This window comes from Gekko japonicus, unplaced genomic scaffold (genome assembly GCF_001447785.1).
Source record: "Gekko japonicus isolate JY-2015 unplaced genomic scaffold, Gekko_japonicus_V1.1 scaffold34, whole genome shotgun sequence".
Lineage (NCBI taxonomy): Eukaryota > Metazoa > Chordata > Lepidosauria > Squamata > Gekkonidae > Gekko > Gekko japonicus.
In genome coordinates this window covers 2314219-2325792 of record NW_015173673.1, presented here as the reverse complement: position 1 = coordinate 2325792, position 11574 = coordinate 2314219, and the positions used below count along the sequence as shown (strand labels likewise).

The 11574-nt window shown below is 46.3% G+C and overlaps 1 protein-coding gene across 1 annotated transcript in view; it reads right to left on the bottom strand.

Annotated features, from left to right (window-relative positions):
* The window catches only part of CACNA1C (calcium channel, voltage-dependent, L type, alpha 1C subunit), a 629866-nt gene that overhangs the window by 297966 nt on the left and 320326 nt on the right, over window positions 1-11574 (bottom strand). The gene's annotated exons all lie outside the window — the stretch shown is intronic.

Sequence of the window (11574 nt, the reverse complement as noted above, 5' to 3'; positions counted from 1 at the left end):
TCAGCAGACACTTTAAATCACAGTAAATAACTGTGATTATCACTAGTTTACATATTGCATATCATACATATAGAAGGTGGGGAAAATCTATTCAGCCTTCTGAGTCATGCAGAATGAGAATAAATGCAAACAACTAGGAATTATGCCACAGGTCATTACAGTGTACGCATTACATTCATGTACAAACTAAAGTGATTGATAATAGCAACACTAACACACAAGCACTGGAACGTCTTAAAACTGATTTTATCAACATGACATCCAATGCAAATATCCTTGTCTCTCGAACTGGAGTTGCCAACTCTGGGTTGTGAAATTCCTGGACATTTGGGAGTGCATTCTGAGGAGGGTGGAGTCTGTGGAGGCCAGGAACCTCAGTGGGGTATAATGCCACAGAGTTCATCTTCCAAACCTGCCATTTACTCGAGAGGAATTGATCTCTGTAGTCTGGAAATCAGTTGTAATTTTGTGAGAAGGCCCCACCTGGAGGTAGGCAACCCTACCATGGACCCCCACAAGGGCTGTAAATCACATGAGGCTGGGTTTAGTGATGTGTGCTTAATATATCTGGTCTGAAAATATTTGGAATCCAGACAGATCTTTGAGAATTGCACAAATATCAGTCTCCCAGTCCCAAATATTTCTGTTTTAAAGGACCAAATTTGGTTGTTGTTGTTTTTGTTGTTTGCTTTTGCAGGTTTCCTGGGCAAAAGAAAGAAGAAGAGATTGGATTTATGCCCCACCCTTCACTACCCTAAGGAGTCTCAGAGCGGCTTACAAAATCCTTTCCCTTCCCTTCCCCACACCCTGTGAAGTAGGTGGGGCTGAGAGCTCTGACAGAAACTGCCCTTTTTCAAGGACAGCTGTGCCAGGACTACGGCTTGCCCAAGGTCATTCAGCAGGTGCAACTGGAGAACTGGGGAATCAAACCTGGTTCTCCCAGATTAAAGTCCATGCACTTAACCACTACACCAAACTGGCTCACAAAGGAAGCAGTTCTCACAGGCAAATTGAGATCACACGCTAGGCAAAGCTTGCCAGAATGGTTCTGCTGAGATTCTCTGGTTCAACATTGGTTTTGTTGGGTTTGTCACACTGGTCTGTGGTTCTGCCAGTATTCACTGGTTTGATGGTGGTTCTGTTGGGCCTGTTGATTCTGTTTGCATTGGGAAGCTTTTGTCCAGTAGTTGCTTGCTCTTATGTGTTTGGCTATTCTTTGCCCATAGGAAACAATGGAGGATGGCTGGGGCTACTCTTTTCAGAGCTCACAAAAGTGGGCCCTTTGAACCAGTTCACTTGAACCTTGGAGGATCTTTAGTATATAGGCAGAACTAACTCCACTACAATTTTGGTGTCAAATGCTTGAAAACCCGCCAGCTCCCAAGAAAGATTCCCCATAGGATAGAATGAACCCAAATAATTTTGGAATCCTGAAAAAACACAAATCCAAACCAGTATTTGGGACCCAGAATAATTATGCTCTTCCAGGAATCTAGATTTAAAAAATACTGATTTTTTTTCTGGGACACATCCCTATTTGGATTTAACAAGGCCACAATTTTATTGAGAGAATGGCAGCATAGCTGAATGAAAATCAAGTCTGCAACACCTCTCGGTAAAGGTACAAACTGCAGACTTTGGAGACTTCCATCATGCTCTCAATAATCCACCCTCCTTTGTTTTGTAAATGTACAGCTTGATGAAGAGTTCTGGGGGACCTGAAAGCTTGCCGTCACTATATGTGCTATTTCATCCAAATAAAAAACATCACATCATTTCTGAAATAATGTAAGAACTCTGAATGTGTATAATTCTGAATCCAATGACCATGATCCTGATGTCCCCTCCTCCTGTGCTCCGAGAAGGAAAGCTTGAAAATACAGATAATAGGAAGCTGTGTATGCTTGGGCAATGAAACCCCTAAGATCATGGCTCTCGTAGGGAAGTGTACAAATTTAAATCTGTGAGGTTCAAATCCATGTTGGGTGTATTAAACAGGGTTGACATGGCCAGCTTGGGAAATTCCTGGAGATTTGGGGGTAGTGCTTGGGGGGGGTGAAGTCTGTGGAGGGCAGGCAGCTTAGTGGGGATGTGGGGCCATAGAGGGCACCCTAGGATTGCCAGCCTGAGCCAGGCATCTGGTGGGAGAGCTTATGGGGGAAGAGACCCACCTTTCTGGTATTACAATGACACTTTTGGCATGAACAGGAACTGGCATCAACACATCAGGGTGACACTTTAGCATATGCCCAGAACAAATGCTAGAATGTCACACCAATGCATTGACATCACTTCCAGTTCATGTCAGAAATGACTTTACAACACCAGGAGGGGGACACTGGCTCCCCCCCCCATTTCTCCCACCACCACCCTAGCAAGCACCAGTGGAGGCATCATACTGCCACCAGGAGGTTGCCCACCAAAGCATGAGGAGACCTGGCAAGCCCTCCGAAGCTGTCATTTCGTCCAGGAGAACTGATCTCTCTAATCTGGAGATTGGTGGTAATTCTGGGAGAACTTCAGGTCCCTTAGGACCTAAAAAGGTAAGTCAAACAGAGTAGAGGGCCAACAATTAAAACTGAATATATCTAATAGCCAAGGGTCCCCTGTGTGTGCGGATACTTATTTCTACAGATCTAGGGCACATGGAGGACAAAGAGGTTTTTCCGCACACTTGGGGCAATCCCCCGGTGTGCAGAAATATCTAAAATGTTTTTTAAAGTGTATGGGGGATTCTTAAATCCCCCCCCAAAAGTAAAACTGCATTCTGTGTGCATGCATGCTTACTGAGCCGCGGGAAAAGCAACTGTCTCTGTTGCTGCCCATGCCACCGCTAGGACTGCTGGGAAAAGCCATTGGAGCCACAAGATAACCCGTGGTGGCAATACCCATCCCAGCTGCTGCCACAGCAAGACCCGTCCATAAAGCCATTGGAGCCACAAGATAACCCGTGGTGGCAATACCCATCCCAGCTGCTGCCACAGCAAGACCTGTCCATATCGCTGCAGAGACCACTGCCGCAGGAACCGTCCCCGCCCCCGCCAGGACTGCCAGTAAACAGGAGGATGGTGGGGGGACTCCCGGGGCCACCGTTCTTCCCCCCCCCCACACACACAGGTAGAGTCCTGCACCCCATCAGTGGCCGCCATGGGCTTCTATTCAAAGGGGCAGCAGCACTGGAGGAGTGGCTAAGTTCACTGGGCATGCAAGCAGAGCACTGAGCGGCTGCTCGGTGGGCTGCCCCGCCAGCTTTTTGCCTCACATGCTTTTTCCTGATTTTTGTTTGAAGCCACAACTTTGTTAGGTGAGGGAGAGGAGGAAGCAGCACTGGCAGCAGGAGCAGCGGCACATCGGAGGAGCGACCAAAGCCAGCCAGCCACCAGCTTCCCCGACCCACATCAACCATGCCGGAGAGGGCTCGGGCGCCAGCAACTTTATGTTGTGGGTCCCCTCTTATATATTATATAAAAATACATGTATTTATTTGTAAAGAGTTTAAGAAAACCAACAGGGGCCCAATTACACCTCATATAAAAATTCCAAAATCATACACTCAAGGGCCAATGGACTTGACCTGATGCATTTTGGCCTGTTTAGGCCTTCAGAGGTCGAACACAATGAGGAACAAATTGGCTTATACCATAATACAATACAACTTCAGGTCCCACCAGGAGGTTGGCAAGCCCAGTATAAAATGAAGCTATCCTGATTTGTTCAGCTTTTGGCTTCAGTTCTCGGAGTATAACAACCCAGAAATAAGTTCCACTGAATTCAGAAGGAACATACTGAGGAGTACCCATGTTTAAGACTGCACTAAAATGGTTTGTGGTAACATCTGTAAAATGGAAATAATAATGCCCCCAAAATCATGAGAAGCTCCTTGAAAATTATAAAATGCCTTAATAATTTATTAGATGAAATGTACAGAGGAATATTCTTGCTTCATTGTAATTGGATGTACCTTATAAAGACAGGAGATATCAGATCTGGTTTTGAGTATTTCCTGCAGTCCAGTCAACGGACATTAGGAAAATGTTTTGCTTCCTATTCAAATGCTTCTGTCCGCCTGCCAAACATAATCCTCTCACCGGATGATCAGTGAGTGGTCTGCACAGCAATCCCATTCCCTTGGGAGGATGGGAAACAGTTCACTGCAGAAAGTGCTCCCTGATAGCTGTAAAGCCTTGATGCACTCTTCCCCACAAAAACAAAATATAATCATGCAAACTATAATAAATTCTGTACCTAGCACCCATGGAAGAAAGCCTGCTAAACTACAGCTGATACTATTACCAGGGCTTTTTTTAATGAAAAAGCCCAGCAGGAACTCATTAGCATAATAGGCCACACCAACAGCAGGAACTCATTAGCATATTAGGCCACACCCCTGACAGTGCAGCTAATTAGAATATTAGGCCACACTCCGTGCCTTCCCTTGGCTTGCCTGGGCACCCCACAGCTGAGGGGAGCCTGGGCAAGCCCCCCCTTGAAGGGAAGGGAGTTTAAACTGCCTTCCCTTGACTTGCCTGGATGTCCTGCGGCTGCGGGAAGCCCAGGCAAGCTGGCCCTTGGAGGGAAGGGAAGGCAGTTTAAATTGCCTTCCCTCGGCTTGCCTGGGCATCCTGCGGCTGTGGGGAGCCCGGGCAAGCTGGCTCTTGGACAGGCTGGGGAAGGCACGGGGAGGCATTTAAATGCCTCCCCGATGCTTCCAGGGCTCCCCCTGGCCCACCCGCCTCGGCATCGCCAGGGGGGGGTCGCTCACCAGGCCTCCACTCTGTAACCACGCACACAGAGGTTTTGGCCAACTCTGAAGCCAGCCGGAACTTCGTTCCTGTGCGTTCCTCCCCCAAAATAGCCCTGACTATTACGATCAGTTTGACATAGAATAGGGACACTTCAAAAATTTATTTGAAATGTGGTGTTGGAGGAGAGTTGTATGGACACCCTGGCCCACCAAAAAAGTGGGTTCTAGAACAAACCAAGTCTGAACTCTCCCTAGAAGCTTAAATGACTAGACTGAGGCTATTGTACTTTGGTCCTATTACCAGAAGAGTAGAGTCATTGGAAAAGATAATCACACTAGGAAAAGGTGAAGGCAGCAGGAAAAGAGGAAGACCCAACATGAGATGGATTAACTCAGTAAAGGAACCCACAGCCCTTGGTTTGCAAGATGTGAGCAAGGCTGTTAATCATACAATGTTTGGAGGTCACTAATTCATAGGGTTGCCATAAGTCGGAAGAGACATGACAGCACATAACGTACACAGGGACAGTGTGAAACTGCAGGCTCTTGCTTCAGAATAATAATTAGAGTGGGAGTCTTCATTTCTCTCCTGCTCTCTCATTGCATGGAAAAGCCACAGAAGTCTTTCTACTAGCCGTAACAGCATGCTCATCTTACTCCCTGCACAAAATTCCGATATAGCTTCTTACATCAGTGACCATGGAGCCTGTTCCTCGTCAAGCATCTCCTGAAAAGGAGATGTCCTTCACAATATGAAACACATACTGGGAAGGCAGAAATCTTGGAGGACACTGTGCTCCCAACTTTTGATGGAGTTCAGCTGACCTTTGTTGACTCAATTAAGAGTGTTGGGGTTATAGTGGACCCAACTTTATTACTAGAGAAGCAAGTTAATGCAGCTGCAAAAAAGTTTTTGTTCCAACTCAGCCTAACATGAAAGATGGTCCCTTACCTTGATACAGCTAATCTGGCTGTCTGGATCCATGCCACAGTACCACTGAGACTAGACTACCGCAATGGTCTCCCCTCAAAATCAATTCAGAAACTCCAGTTGGTGTAGAATACGGCAGCTTGGCTATGACTGGGAGCTAGATGGAGCATGCACATTACTCCCATCAGTTACGGGGTTCAATTTAAGGTCTTAGCTATTATATACAAAGCCCTTCCTGGCCTTGGAACCTCGTATCTGTGAGACAGTTTCTCCCCCTATGCTCCACCATGACAGCTTCATTCATTGGTGCAGGGTCTTCTGCAGGTGTCAACCTGCAAATGAGCAAAATCAACAACTGTCTGTACACATGCCTTCTCCATCTCCCTGAGGTGGTTGGAAAGGTTCCCACTGTCCTGGCTTTCCATGCAAAACTGAATTATTCAAGAGGGCTTTTCCACACAGGCAATAGTAGGTTTGCCAAGTCCAGATCACCCACCGGAGGGGGGGATGGGGGGGGCGTTCCGGGAGCAGGAAGTGACGTTGCCCCCCATTCCCCCCAACAGTGATGTTGCATGCAATGCACCTGCATCACTCAAAGGTGACAGTGATGTTGGGGGGCGATGCTCTGGTTTTGGGGCAAAACTCTATGGTAAAATCAGCATCAAACCAGTTTTGCCCAAAAGCCAGAGCATCACCTCCCGATGTTGCTGTGCTGATGTCATGTCCAGATGATGCAGGCATGTCACATGCAATCCCGCTGTTTGGGGGGAGAATGGGGGGAATTCCCTCCCGCCAGGCAGGAGCCCGCAAAAATGGGGGACTGTCGACCCCCACTGGGCAATTGGCAACCCTAGGCAATAGAGTTGCATTGTAATGAATGATTCACAAAGTTACTTGGAAAAGTTATTAGGGAATGTTGTCTGTACTACTATGTATAGCTTGCTGAAACTAGGATCCTACTAAGAAATTTGCATCATTTAATTTGCCATGTTAATACGCAGCGTCTGCTTCAGTTCTGTTTCAGGCTTCTGGCTGGTTTTACAATCCTAATCCTATCGCATTGCTTATTGAATGTCCCACCTGTCGATTGTATTGACTCACTCTGTGTAATCCGCCTTGAGTCCAAGTGAGAAAGGTGGACTATAAACAGCATAAATAAATAAATAAATAAACATCCCATGAATTAGTTGTTATATTTGGATCACACCTTCCTTCAAGCTGCTCAAACGAGGATTATCCAATTTTATGGCAATCCCATGAGGCAGTTTAGGGTGAGTGTGTATGATGGCCCAAAGTTATCTAATGAACTTCACAGATGAGTTAAGATTTGAAGTCCAATGCTATCCATAACACTACGCTCACTCTGTGTAGCTCTATGGAATACAGTGCAACGTGGTTTCAGGGGGTAGCCCCATTGGTCTGCAGTAGGACAGTTAGATTCAAGTCCAGGAGCTCCTTAGGGACCAACAAGATTTTCGGGGCATGAGCTTTTGAGAGTCAAAGCTCTCTTCTTTCATTCTCCAGTAGGAAGGAAAAACAAATGGGAGGGGGAAGAAGCATTTTGATTAGAAGTAACCTGTTAAAGGCTTTCTGTCTCATTAGACAAACAGCATTTGATCATGCTATTACCAACATTTCTATCTATAGAGCTTTAGGATGGTATCTGAACAAAGTAGGGTTGCCAGCCTCCAGGTGGGGCCTGGAGATCTGCTTTTACAACTCCCCTCCCCAAACCCTGCCCTCTCCTGGATCCACCCCCAAAGTCTCCAGGTATTTTCCAACCCAGACCTGGCAACCCTAGAACAAAGGGACCTCTTCAAAACAGTATTTAAATTTTGTAATGCTGCCATTCTACCCAGTTTAGGGCCGCCAAGGCAGCAAAGAGTCAAAAACGGTCAAGCATGCTTTTAAAATACATGGTATAAAAACAAAAAACCCTACATGCACAGTTAAAACACATTCACAGGAAGGCGGGTCAGTGAGGGAGTGCCAGACAAAACAGGTAAGCCTTCACACATTCACGGAGGTGAAATGTAGAGTCCAAAGTACTTTATTCACTATTTACTTGGGTTGCCAACTTAATCCCTATAAATGTTCCTTTAAAATCAGATCTGCAGCAATTATCAGGTGATGTTATTTAGCTTCACATAATGAAAGGTTTCAACTACCCATTTCCACCTATGGAAACTTTGTTAACCACTAGTGCACACAATCTCTGAAATTAGTCTATGATGTCCATTAATCATAGAACTAGGTTCACAACTTCACTAGATTTCATCACAAACAGTTCTGTAATAAATTCACAAATTACAAAACTACTGATTCAGGAACACGTCTGTTTATAATCAGAGACTGAAATTAGGACCACCCACTTCTCCCATAACCATACTTGCTTGAAGATGTTGTGTGTCACTTGACACAGCTACCGAATCTGTTTTACTTTGTCTAATTCCATGGTTAGTCCAGATTGATGAATATGAAGTAGGAAATCCGGTTGTAAACATGCTTCCCTTTAACATGCACATCTATGCAAATGTGCACAGACTTCCCACTTCCTGCACAGGGCTTTAAAACCTAAACACATGGATGCTTTCTCTCTGGTGCCCCCCCCCCCCATGCTCAGCTGGCACCCTAGGGGTGGGCTAAGAGGGGGCACTGGAGCCCGCTCACTTGTGCCTTCTGTCCAGGTGGCATGAAGTAGGAGACAAGTTGGGCTCTCCAAAGTCTCTTAACAGCTGACTGCTGCTGGAGAGCATGCTGTTGGGGTTGTGGTGCCCACACTGACTGGAAGCATCGGCCATCTGGAGCTGGGGTAAACAGGGGGAGGTTGGTGCGCTGCCTGGAGTGGGCAGGAACTTTTAGCAGGCCTATCAGGGAGAGGCGGAAGGGGGCACAGCATGCGGCCTGGGTCTGGCATCCAGGGGCCCTCCAGCAGGGATGCCAGCCTCCAGGTGGGAGCTTGGGAGGGCATACCCCTGAATTACAGCTCAACTCCAGACCAGAGGAATCAATTCCCTTGGATAAAATAGATGCTTTGGAGGGTGGGCTCTGGCATTCTACCCAGCTGAGGCTTCATCCCAAAACCTCCTAGAGTTTCCCAGCCTGGATCTGGTGGCGGGGGGGTGGGGGAGACCTCTCCAGCCAATTTCTTTGCTTCTCCAGAGACTTGGGAAATAGATATCTCAGAGAGGCACAATAGCAGGGGAACCAGAGTTAGGATATAAAGGCCAGCTGAGGTTTTTTTTTTTAAGGGGGGAGAAGTTAACATTTCACACACATACATAGAATTCTCCACTGCCTTCCCCCAAATTTCCTACCAAATGTGGTCCTAGATGAGCCACTGGGTGTGAGAACCCAGCAGAATGGCTAGACAGAGCTCCGGGTTCGAAAGATGAACTTAATACAGCATGGCAGCTCAGAACCTGTGCTTTGAATTATGAAGTCCGTGGTCCAGATCTTACCTCTGCCATGGCCTTAGGCAAGCCTCTGTCTCAGCCACAGCCCTCTATACAATATAGAGACAATAAGGCTTAACTTACAGGGTCATTGTAAAGCATTACAACCAGATAATGGATGCCAAGCAGTCTGCACATTTCAAGTGGTGTATAAATGCTAAAAATGTATTGTAAACTGCCCAAAAGCTCACAGTTTGCAGGGAAAGATGTTCTAGGAGTATTTTTTAAACTATTATTGTAAGCTGCCTTGAACCATGAAGGTTATAAATGTTTTAATAAATAACTAAATAAAATAGAAGTATTTTATTTAAAAAATAAATCAGTGATTATGTGGAGACAAAGGTTAGCCCCAGAATTTGTTTTCTGTGCTAGGAAAAATGTAATTACGGAAAAGCAGAATGTCCCGTTGCCTTTTTAATGAGTAACCATCATGCATGAATGTGGGGTTGGTGGGGAGGGGCTGGGGTCAGGGGATGAACCCCACACCTCTTCTTTTTCTTCAAAATCAGGCCCTGCTCAGGCGTAAGTTCATCTGCAATTGTCTTCCTTCTTGACCTCAGTATTCTCCATCTGTACAATGGGAACAAAAGGCTTGTTGTGGCAACCCTTAGATGGTAAAGGAGGGGGGAAAGGATTCCACCCACATGAGGGGGATGGAGGAAGGGGATTTGGCTTTTTTGTGTGTGGCTCCTCTACATAATAGATATATTTTTCAGGGACCCAGGAATCCGGCAGCATAGATTCCGACACCTGCCCCCCCCCTCAGTCTCCCTTCCAAACAAAGATGCTAAGTCTCCTGTCATTGCCTCCTATGGAGGCATGCAGAAATTTAGACAGAGATGTGCAGAAACTCAGGCAGATGAGGCTGGCCCATGCTTTTATTTTCACATAGGCTTGCCAAGTCCCCCTGGGGGGTGGGGAAACCCCCGCCCCAGAGGCCCATTTCCCGCCGCCGCCGGATCAGGCCCCAGGGGGAACTCCACCCCAACGTGCACGTCACCAGGAAGTGACGCGACCACGCCGGGCACGCTGGGGGCGGGGCCACGGTCATCCGAGGGAAAACTCTATGGTTTTCCCTCGGATAATCGTGGCCCCGCCCCCAGCATGCCCAGCGTCGTCACGTCACTTCCTGGTGACGTGGATGCGGCGCACGTGCGCACTCCGGGATCAACCCGGGGATCCCCCGCTCCGGAACAAGGTGAGACTTGGCAACCCTATTTTCACACCTTTTGGTTTTCGAATGGTCCTGCCCTGGATAGTCACCTGCCCGCCCTTCCTTGGATGTGGAGAGCAGCTGGCAGCGGCTTTGTAATGGGGGCATTTCTGGAACTGCCCAACCTAGTTTAATTGCCCCTGGAATTACAACTCATCTCCAGACTATAGAGATCAGTTGTTCACTTGGAGAAAAGGGATTATTTGGAGGGTGGACTCTATGGCATCGTACCCCACTGAGGTCCCTGCCCTCCCCAGGCTCCATCCCCAAATCTCCAGGAGTTTCCCAACCTGGATCTGGCAACCCTACTCCCCCATCTCCTGCCGGTGGCTGACAACCTTACAAACTGGCATCCTTATGACTGAAAGAAATATCATTTGGAATTACAGGAGAAAAAAAGCATTTGAGCAGCTGTGAAATGTGCAAGCATCGACAATTCATATGACTGAAGAGGCCCAACTTCCAGCAGGTATTATATTTTTTGCTTAAGAGTCTCCCTCATTCATAATTCCACATAGATTTGCTACTCTAATTATTGCCCCCTTTTATCTCTAAGAAAAAAGTCTCTTTTTAACTAGCTTTGAAAATTAGCTGCCATTTAATTTACTTTAACCTAACTGAAGCTAATTCTAGGCAAATTATATTAGGAAATGCGGTTTCATCACAGGATTGCTTGACTAAGACATTTCTGAGTGCCTTTGAAGAAATAGGAAACACAAATTAATCAAGAAAATGTAGAAATTGACCTAATTAAAGGCAAACCCCAAATTTATACTTAGTTTAATATTATTATTTTTTTAAATCCCAGCCTTTCCTGACCACCTGCTTTCATTCTTCAGAAGCTTATTTGCTGTGATCCCATCTATTGTAGAGTTTCAGGAAGTCTGGGATTTCTTTTGGACTTCTTAATTACAAATAGCTCATGGCAGTTTCTCAAGTGACAATTGAAAGAAAGTGGATGTGAAGCAGGCAAATGACCCGTCAAAGTAGTTAATACAAATGTCTGGCTATCAAACACTCACATGAATGGAGATTAATTTTCTTTTCGAAAAGTTGGCATGTGTCTAGGAAATGAACAGATCATTTGACCCCTATTGCCACACCTTTTCAAGGATATTTTTGACTTTAAAGGGAGGTAACAGCCCTAAGGTACTCCCAAAACTGACTCTACTAAAGTGAAGCCCAGTATACAGAAGAAGAAGAAGAAGAAGAAGAAGAAGAAGAAGAGGAG